General features: G+C 41.0%; 1 long non-coding RNA gene across 2 annotated transcripts; it reads left to right on the top strand.

Moving 5' to 3' along the window:
• The first annotated feature begins 433 nt into the window (after positions 1 to 433).
• Positions 434 to 1,355, top strand: LOC109221302. 2 transcript variants are annotated; one of them, XR_002067220.1, is made up of 3 exons: positions 434 to 466; positions 699 to 778; positions 1,322 to 1,355. It is a non-coding gene; the product is annotated as an uncharacterized LOC109221302 (long non-coding RNA). The 2 variants fall into 2 exon arrangements; XR_002067219.1 differs by having other exon boundaries at positions 1,317 to 1,355.
• Positions 1,356 to 9,020: the final 7,665 nt, after the last annotated feature.

Below are 9,020 nucleotides of genomic sequence, written 5' to 3'. Positions count from 1 at the left end.
GACCAGGCAGTGATTTGGAGTTACGAGGTAGCTGTTGACGTCCGCAGCCCCGTGTCTCCCCTATCCTCTATCATTTATGTTTTCTTCAGACTATTGTATCGGACTTCGTACTTTGTGGACTTATAGCAGATTCTGTAGTAGCTCATGACTTGTGACACCCCGGTTTGGGCTGTGTCGGGATGGGTTTTCCTTGTTATTATCGCTGTTTCCGCAATTATGGCTATCTTAAACATATTTTAGATTTGCTTATGTTAATTAATTGTTTAAAAGAGGTGTTTCGTTTGTTCTGGTTGGCCTTATCTTCACGAGAGGCGCCATCACGACGGGTTCGGGAATTGGGTCGTGACATTTATCCTTTAGGGTTTCTGTGCACATAATCATGATTGGCGAAATAGATTCAAAAAGCATGAAAATGGAGAAAGAGAAGATTTCTGAGTTCCGCTAAATTTTCCTCTATTCTTTCTTGGTGAGCAGTAAATCTTTTCTTCTATTTTTATAGAATATTGATTTAGAATTTTCATTTTTCTACAAAAGTTATTTTTTACTTTGTGCTTTATTTTTCTTCTTAATTCAATTTATAAGATTTTGAATTGTTGATTTACATGTAGTTTTTCTCTTTTTATCAAAATTGTTTTGGGTGGGTTCTGTGTGTCCATGTGGTTATTTTGTTCAAACTCTTCTATGAATTTTTTTCGCAGGTAAACAAACTGTAACAACGCTAAGCACATTGAATTTCCTCTGGACAAAAACTTCTACTTAAAAGGGAAGAACAACTAAGGTGCTTGACGATATGCGGAAATAACTAAATAATTTCATATTCCGTATTTCTTCTTCTGTAGGTGATTTATGATATAAATATCTATCCTTAGAACACAAATATGTGACGTTTGGAAAATATTTTGGTAACTATACATATGGCACTGAAAATGCAGCATACCCTTTCATGGTGCCCTACATTTTCACAATGCTGCATTACTAATGTCGTTTCATCGGAAATTCATCATTAATTGAAAGCTTTCATTCTATCTCTCTGTCTGGAGATCTATTTAAACACTAAGAAATAGATAATTAATTTCATTAATTCTCTCTTCGTCTCATTTGACGACTAGGTCAGTAGAAATCTGTATCAATACATTCCTTCTTATGTGTTTGTCAACCTATTGATGATTAGATGCAGTACTTGTGAATCTGTGATATTTGAGCTTCTTGATTGCCTCTCTATTTCCATTGCATAATTAAAATATGATATTTCCGTTTTGGTTGTTCTTTATGTTATGTGGCTTCTGAAACTAAGTAGTTTTATTATCTATTGTTAGTGTAGGAGATGGATTCATTCACTGACTCGCCCTGCGATTTATGAGGTACTACTGTGTTCTGTTGTCTTTTAGATGCATGATCTGCTTGATAGTAAACTACATGCAGCTCATATTAAGAGGGAAGAGAATGAATGTCACGACCCATTTTCCATAATAGGTCATGATGGCGCCCGACACCATTGTCAGGCCAGCCAACGCGGAAGTGTAATTTAAGTCCTCATTTTTCTTTTACCAAAAACTAATTATAACAGATTTTCAAAGTTAAGTTAAGGCCAAGAGTGGTAAATAAGGTATCAAAATAGTTATACAACCCAAAAATAAATGTCTACTAACGTGTGTGTGCCAGAACCTGGTGTCACAAGCTACGACAGCTAGTAGAATATACAACCCAAAGAATACTACACTACCCTACTGCCTGGATCAGAATAGACAGAAATAACAGTACAAGAGAGACTTCTTCGGCTGCGGATCGACATGGAAGAAAGAGCAGCTCACCGTAGAAGTCCCAAGCCTGCTCACAACTGCGCACCAGAGAAATAACCGGATCCACCTGCCTCAGACCCTATACATTTAAGTACAGAAGCGTAGCATGAGTACATAAAAAATATGTACCCAGTGAGTATCCCGCCTAACCTCGAAGGAGTAGAGACGAGGGGTCGACATGACACTCACTAGGGCCAAATGATATCATAAGTTTAAGTTAACAATAAAAATCTATAACAGGCAACAGTTTACAACTTGGCATATAAATCATATTCTCGCTGAGATTCCAATTATTCATTTACTTAATTCACAATTATCAATTCCTTTCGAGTCATGAAAGTGTAATCCTAATAGTTAACAAACTCAGGCAAAGCTATAAAAGCATGCGCAAATATGCCGAGGCGACGGCCCGATCGTACAGAAATAAACTGTGCACTTGCCGAGGGTCGACGGCGCGCCTATAGATGCATCTATTCATACCGAGGCCATCGGTCCGATCCACAAATAAGTAGGAATATCAAGTGTACACACAAGGATCAACAATAGTCATAATTGCCAAGCAAGACTTCAACATTTATACAAGTACGTTCTTATCCCCTTTTTAAAATCCCTAGCATATCCTAGGTGCTCATAGTAACAAGATATTAAATAGAGTCATATGAAATAAGCATGATGTGAGTCCTAAGCTACCCGGATCATTGACATAGTAGTAGCTATGCACGGACTCTCGTCACCTCGCACGTGCGTAGCCCCCGCATTTAGCACAATTATTCAATTATTAATCCTATGGTGACAGTTCCCCCTCACAAAGTTAGAAAGGAGACTCACCTCGCTCCAAAGCGCGCTCCCGAATATCAAGAACAAGCCCAAGCTCTTAATTCGAAGCCGAACGATCGCAAACTAGTTAAGATAGGTAAGAACTAGTCAATAAAGGCTCAAGAGGCCGAACTCTAACTATTTAAGTAATTTCCCAACCTTTCCCACAAGTTTCCTAAATTCCGACCCCAGGCCCACGCGCCCGGATTCCGAGAGTTTTCGAAGGAAATTGTTCTCTATGCCCTAAGGATCGATAATATATGATTTCTAGTTCATTACATAGTAAATTACTTGATTAAATCTTAGTTTTATCAAAATCCTAGGTCTAGCTCTAACCCTTGATTTTTACTTAATTTCTAGTGTTTAATCTATCTAATGTTCATGTATTTAAGCTAAGGGAGAGTGGAAATTACTTACCTTGTGATGATATGTGGAAACCTTCTCTTTGGAAGCCCCAATTTCGCCCAAGTGTGGAGAAGAATGTGAAATATATGCACTTAAGTTCGAATTAAAAGAGTTCACTGCCCAGCGATTTCTGCTTTTGCGGTTTGGGGGCCGCATCTGCGGTCCCGCACCTGAGGAAATAGGGCCGCAACTGCGGCTCTGGGCTAAGGGAGACTGGACCGCATCTGCGGTCTGAGAAGCGCTTATGCGGAACCGCTTCTGCGGAAATAGGGCCGCATCTGCGGCTTCCCTTGGGCCTGCCTTGGGCCGCTTCTGCGATCATTTGAGCGCATCTGCGGTCCCGCTTTTGCGGTCCTTGAACCGCAGATGCGGTTATGACAGAAGCAGCAGCCTTCAGCCTTTTCTCAACTTTCTAACTTCAGTCGAACCTCGGTCATTTGACGCTCGGGGCTCCCGAGCCCCGCCCGAACATACCGACAAGTCTGAAATCGCGAGGAGGACCTACTCGAACCCTCGGAACTCCCAAAACAACGCTAAATCTTATAATCATCCTCTAAAACCAAATGAATCAAACTATTGAATCCTTAAGTTCTTAATTCTCCTCTAACGGGTCAAAACGCCCTTAAACTACTCGGATTGACACCAAATTTTACGGGCAAGTCTTAAATGACATTACGGACCTGTACCAAGCTTCGGAACCAAAATCCGAGCCCGATACCTAGGGAATCGATTATTTCTTAGTTTCTTGAATTCTTTAAAGCTTCCATTAAATAATTTTAGATAAAAATTTATTACCCGGGCTAGGGACCTCGGAATTCGATTCCGGATACACGCCCAGGTCCCATATTTTCCCACGGACCCTCAAAAATTGTCAAATTACGGATCCGGGCCCGTTTTCCCAAAATGTTGACCGAAGTCAAACTTGGTCTTTTTAAGAAATCCTAAAGAAGCAAATGGGCATATTTTTACTCAAAACTCTACCAATCCCCGAACCAATCGCCCCAACAAGTCGTAAAGTAGTTAAAGAAAGTACGGGAGGCCTTATATAAGGGAACGAGGTTCAAAAAGGCTAAACGACCGATCGGGTCGTTACAATGAATTTTTGCTTCCTCAATAACTAAGAATTTTTTTCAGGTTACCCTTATTTTGATAGCGATGGCCAAGATATTTCATTTACTGAAATTCATATACTTATAGTGTATATAATAAAAGGAGTGGACGATATATATTGGTTTTGGGCACATTGATGTATTGTTCATGAGGAAAATGACTGCAAGAAGATAGCAACATAGCATGAGCGGACTTCTTTAGGCAAATAATTATCTTTTTATATTTATATAATAATGTGCTCTACTATTCTCTGTAGTCTCAACCAATTAAGATCCCTTAAGGCACCGTATGTCTCAATCATATTTGTTAACGTCAACAACAGTACCTCTAGCTCGATAATAACAGTACCTCTAGCTCAATAAGACAAAACCCTCCTTAAATAAGCATTAATATAGGGCAATATCCATTATATTGTTAATTTGTTTCAATCTTTCTTCACCGTATTTTCTTTTTATCATGACTTTCACTCATTCTTGATCAAATGAGAACCAAATTAAATGGTTGAAAAACTAAGTACACTAAATTAAATATGACCGGGAAAGCTACACTTGTGAAGGACATTGTTGCCACTATATATATGCCAAATCATGTGTTGCAGTTGTACTCACTCCCTAAGCCTGTCACAAATAGCACTGATAATATTCAAAGAAATTTTATAATATATGGGAATGCTATTGTTGACAAGAAGAAGTGTTGCCTCCTAATTCCTATACTCCGATATTATTACCAAGTGTAAAAATGAGGTAGGACTAGGCTTATATAAGAGACCCTAATGGAAAAACAATTCCTTGGTGGCATCTTTGGCCTGGAGGCTAAACATTACTTGCTAATACCAACAAAACCTAGATTCTCAAGAATTATCATAGCAAGAAGTTTATTAACTCCATGTTTGTTGGGTTTTGTTAATTAAAACAAAAGAGGTGTGAATGAAAAATGGTGGGATAAGAAATGAAGGGAAATGAGATTTTGAATTAGTCATTTTTACTAAGAAACTTTGTGTCACGACCCCAAATTCCAAAACCCGGTCGTGATGGCGCCTCTTGTGAAGACAAGGCCAGCCAGACCAAACCGAACACCTCTATTAAACAGTTAAATTCCATAAACAGTGGTTAAACATGATATAATAGTCATAATTTGCAAAAATAACGATAACAATAGGAGAAACCATCCCGACACAGCCCAAATCAGGGTGTCACAAGTCATGAGCAACTAAGAAATTCAGATATGAGTCTACTAAACACTAAATCCAGTACAATAGTTCTAGGAACATGAAAATGATAATATAGGGAAGGCACGGGGGCTGCGGACGCTGACACCTACCTCGTAATCTCCAAATCACTGCCTGTACTGGGAGGATCAGCATTCAGGAGCGGACTCTGCTATGCCTGAATCTGCACACACGGTGCAGGGAGTAATGTGAGTACTCCGACCCAGTGAGTAATAATTATAAATAATGGCTGAAAGTATGAAAGCACGTAAAGGCACAAAGCAATTCTATATTAAGCAGTAAAATCACTTAAAGCAGTAAATCAGAGAAGAACCCCAATGAAATCTCTTAAAAACAAGTAAATCAGGTAAATTAGTAGGTAAATAACAAGTAGAAATCCGCCCCTCGGGCACAGTGTCACTCACTCAGAACAATATCAGCCTCGCGGGCTCACTCTCAGTACAATATCAGCCCTTCGGGCTCACTCACTCAGATCAAATGGGTACCCGTGCTCACTGTGGGTGTGCAGACTCCGGAGGGGCCCCTTACGGCCCAAGCGCTCTATCAAGCCACCTCGTGGCATCATCTCTCGGCACTCGGCCTCACAACACTCAAGCCACCTCATGGCATATAAAAGTATCTCGGCCCTCGGCCTCATATCACTCAGCATATCCTCACATATGGCCCTCGACCTCACTCAGTCCGAAAATTATCATAAGCCCCTCGGGCAGTTGCAAAACAATAGTTCTCAGCCCAAAACATCATTTAAGTTTCAAATCTGAGTAAAAGTGGCTAAGTTTGTAAAACAGTAGATATTAACAGGACTGAGTTCAAGTAATAATTCCAAGCAGTGAGGAAATAGTGATAGTGTAACGACCCGACCGGTCGTTTTGAGCTTTTGCACTTTGATCGCCAGTTCTCAGGCATGACTTGCCCCGTGTGATGTATTATGACTGATATAGATCGTTGTTAGTTTTCAGGAAAATCGGAATGAATTTGAAAGAAGAGTCTCAGTTGAAAGCTTTGCATTTGAGAGGTTTGACCAAGAGTTGACTTATTTGTATATGAGCTCGGATCGAAATTTTTATGATTTGGTTAGCTTCGTTAGGTGATTTATGATTTAGGAGCGTGATCGAAATTGGTTTTGGAGGTCCGGTGTAGAATTAGGCTTGAATTGGCGAAGTTAGTATTTTGGCGATTTCCGGTTGGTAGGTGAGATTTTGATCCGAGGGTCGGAATGGAATTCCGAGAGTTGCTATAGCTTCGTTATGCCCTTTGGGATGTGTGTGCAAAATTCCAGGTCATTCGGATGTGGTTTGGTTGGGTTTTTGATCAAAAGCGTATTTCGGAAGTTTTTGGAAAGCTTAGGCTTGAATTCGATTTGAATTGATGGATTTGGTGTTATTTGGGGTGTTTTGATGATTGGAACAAGTTTGAATAAGGTTTTAGGAAGAGTTGGTACTTTTGGTTGAGGTCCCGGGGGCCTCGGGATGATTTCGGATGGCTAACGTGAAGAATTTGGACTTATGAAATTTCACAAAAAATCTGTTGCTTCTGGTGTTTTCGCACCTGCGGGACCTGCGGTTCCGCACGTGCGAGGGAGGAGACCACATATGCGAGAGTTAGTGTGATGGGCAGTTTTCGCAGAAGCGGTCGAGGAGGCCGCATTTGCGAAGCCGCAGATGCGGAAGAGCTGTCGCAGAAGCGACTTTTGGATTTTTAAGTGAGATCCGCAGAAGCGGACTTGTGACCGCAAATGCGGTACCACAGAAGCGGTGGAGGGGTCGCATATGCGAAAACCCCTGGGCAGATTGAATATAAATCCTTTCTTCGCGATTTTTGAAGGGTTTCACCATTTTTAACTTCGGATTGAGAGCTTTTGGTCGATTTTGAAGGGAGATTTCAAGAGAACTTCGATAAGGTAAGGGTTTTGGACTTAAAACACACTTCCATGGTAATATTTCATGGATTAGGACTGAAATTTAAGGAATTAAAGGACTAAAAATGGAGGTTTAGGGCTTGAGTTTAAGAGGGTTTTAAACGGGGATTTGAGGGGTGATTTGAACTCCGATTTTTGTGTTCTTGGTATGTATGAACTCGTGGGAGAACGAGGAATCTGATAATTTGAAAAATTTCTGAGTTTCGAGAAGTGGGCCCAGGGCTCGATTTTTGCTAATTTCGAGATTTTTGATATTTTTCGATTGTTTTCGCTTGGGCTTTGTTCCCTTAGCATATTGTGACGTATTCGTTCTGATTTGGGATAGATTCGACGCGCGTGGAGGCCAATTCGAGGGGCAAAGGCGTCGCGAGCTAGAGTTTTAGCCGGTTCGAGGTGAGTAATGATTGTAAATGATATTCTGAGGGTTTGAAAACCCGGATTGCACATCATAGTGCAATATTGAGGTGACTTGCACGCCGGATAGCGAGCATGGGTAGAGCACCGTTGGGGATTGTGACTTGGTCCGTCCCGATTGATGAATTTATCGTGTATTTGACCGAAACTTACTTGTTATCATCATGACTTGGGTTGATTGCCATATTTGGGCTTCGTGCCAACTATTTGAACCCTTCAGGGATTATTATCACTATTTCCTCACTGTTTTGACTTATTACTTGAACTCAGTCATGCTGTTTTCCCTTGTTTTACAACTCAGCCACTTTTACTCAGTTTTGAGACTTAAATGATATTTTAAATGATATTTCGGGCCGAGAACTACTGTTTTATTATGCCCGAGGGGCTTGTGATGATTTTATCTGACTGAGTGAGGCCGAGGGCCTGTGTTGTGAGGATACTATGGGATCGGGCTGCGCGCCGCAACAGTGTTATACTGGTACCGATATGAGGCCGAGGGCCTAGATTTGATGCCACGAGATGGCTTGATATTGCGCTTGGGCCGTAAGGGGCCCCTCCCGGAGTCTGTACACCCCCAGTGAGCGTCGTCGACGAAATATATGGATCGGGCTGCACGCCGCAGTGATATATGGATCGGGCTGCACGCCGCAGCGGTTACTATATGATACTGATCTATGTGTTTTACTTTGTTTCAATTGTCTGCCATTATCTGTTGTCTGTGTTACTTCACGGGGTACCTACTCGATTGCCTGGCATTATCTGTTGAGTGAGTGTTGTGCCCGAGGGGCGGATTTCTGTGCTTATCTGCACTAAGTATTTTGCATTTATTTGCATAATTGTTGAAAAAGTCACTTTCAAAAGAGGTTTAAACTGAGCTAAGATGTTTTCTAAAGATTTCACAGCTTCACTGCTATTTTCTCAAGGGGTTTTATACTGCTTTTATACAGCATGATGATTTGCCTAACGTGATTTCTTACTGCTCAATTGTTATTTACCTTTATTACTCACTGAGTTGGAGTACTCACTTTACTCCCTGCACCTTGTGTGCAGATGCAGGTATTTATACACCCGGTAGCGGGTTTTAGCTCACCGGAGGCAGAGTTAACGGAGTTTAGCGAGGTGACTACCAGCGTTCGCAGCACCGTTTTTCTCCCTTTTCGTTCATTAGTCCCATACTGTATATTTCAGACTTTGTAGTTGTATTCATACTTTGATAGATGCTCGTGACTTGTGACACCCCGGTTTGGACTGTGTCGGGATGGTTCCCCCTTATTGTTAACTATGTTTCCGCGAATTTATTACTATTTAATCATACTTTAAATGTTTCATG

This window comes from Nicotiana attenuata, unplaced genomic scaffold, assembly GCF_001879085.1.
Source record: "Nicotiana attenuata strain UT unplaced genomic scaffold, NIATTr2, whole genome shotgun sequence".
Lineage (NCBI taxonomy): Eukaryota > Viridiplantae > Streptophyta > Magnoliopsida > Solanales > Solanaceae > Nicotiana > Nicotiana attenuata.
The sequence above is the reverse complement of the archived record's forward strand: the minus strand, read 5'-3'. Positions and strand labels throughout refer to the sequence as shown.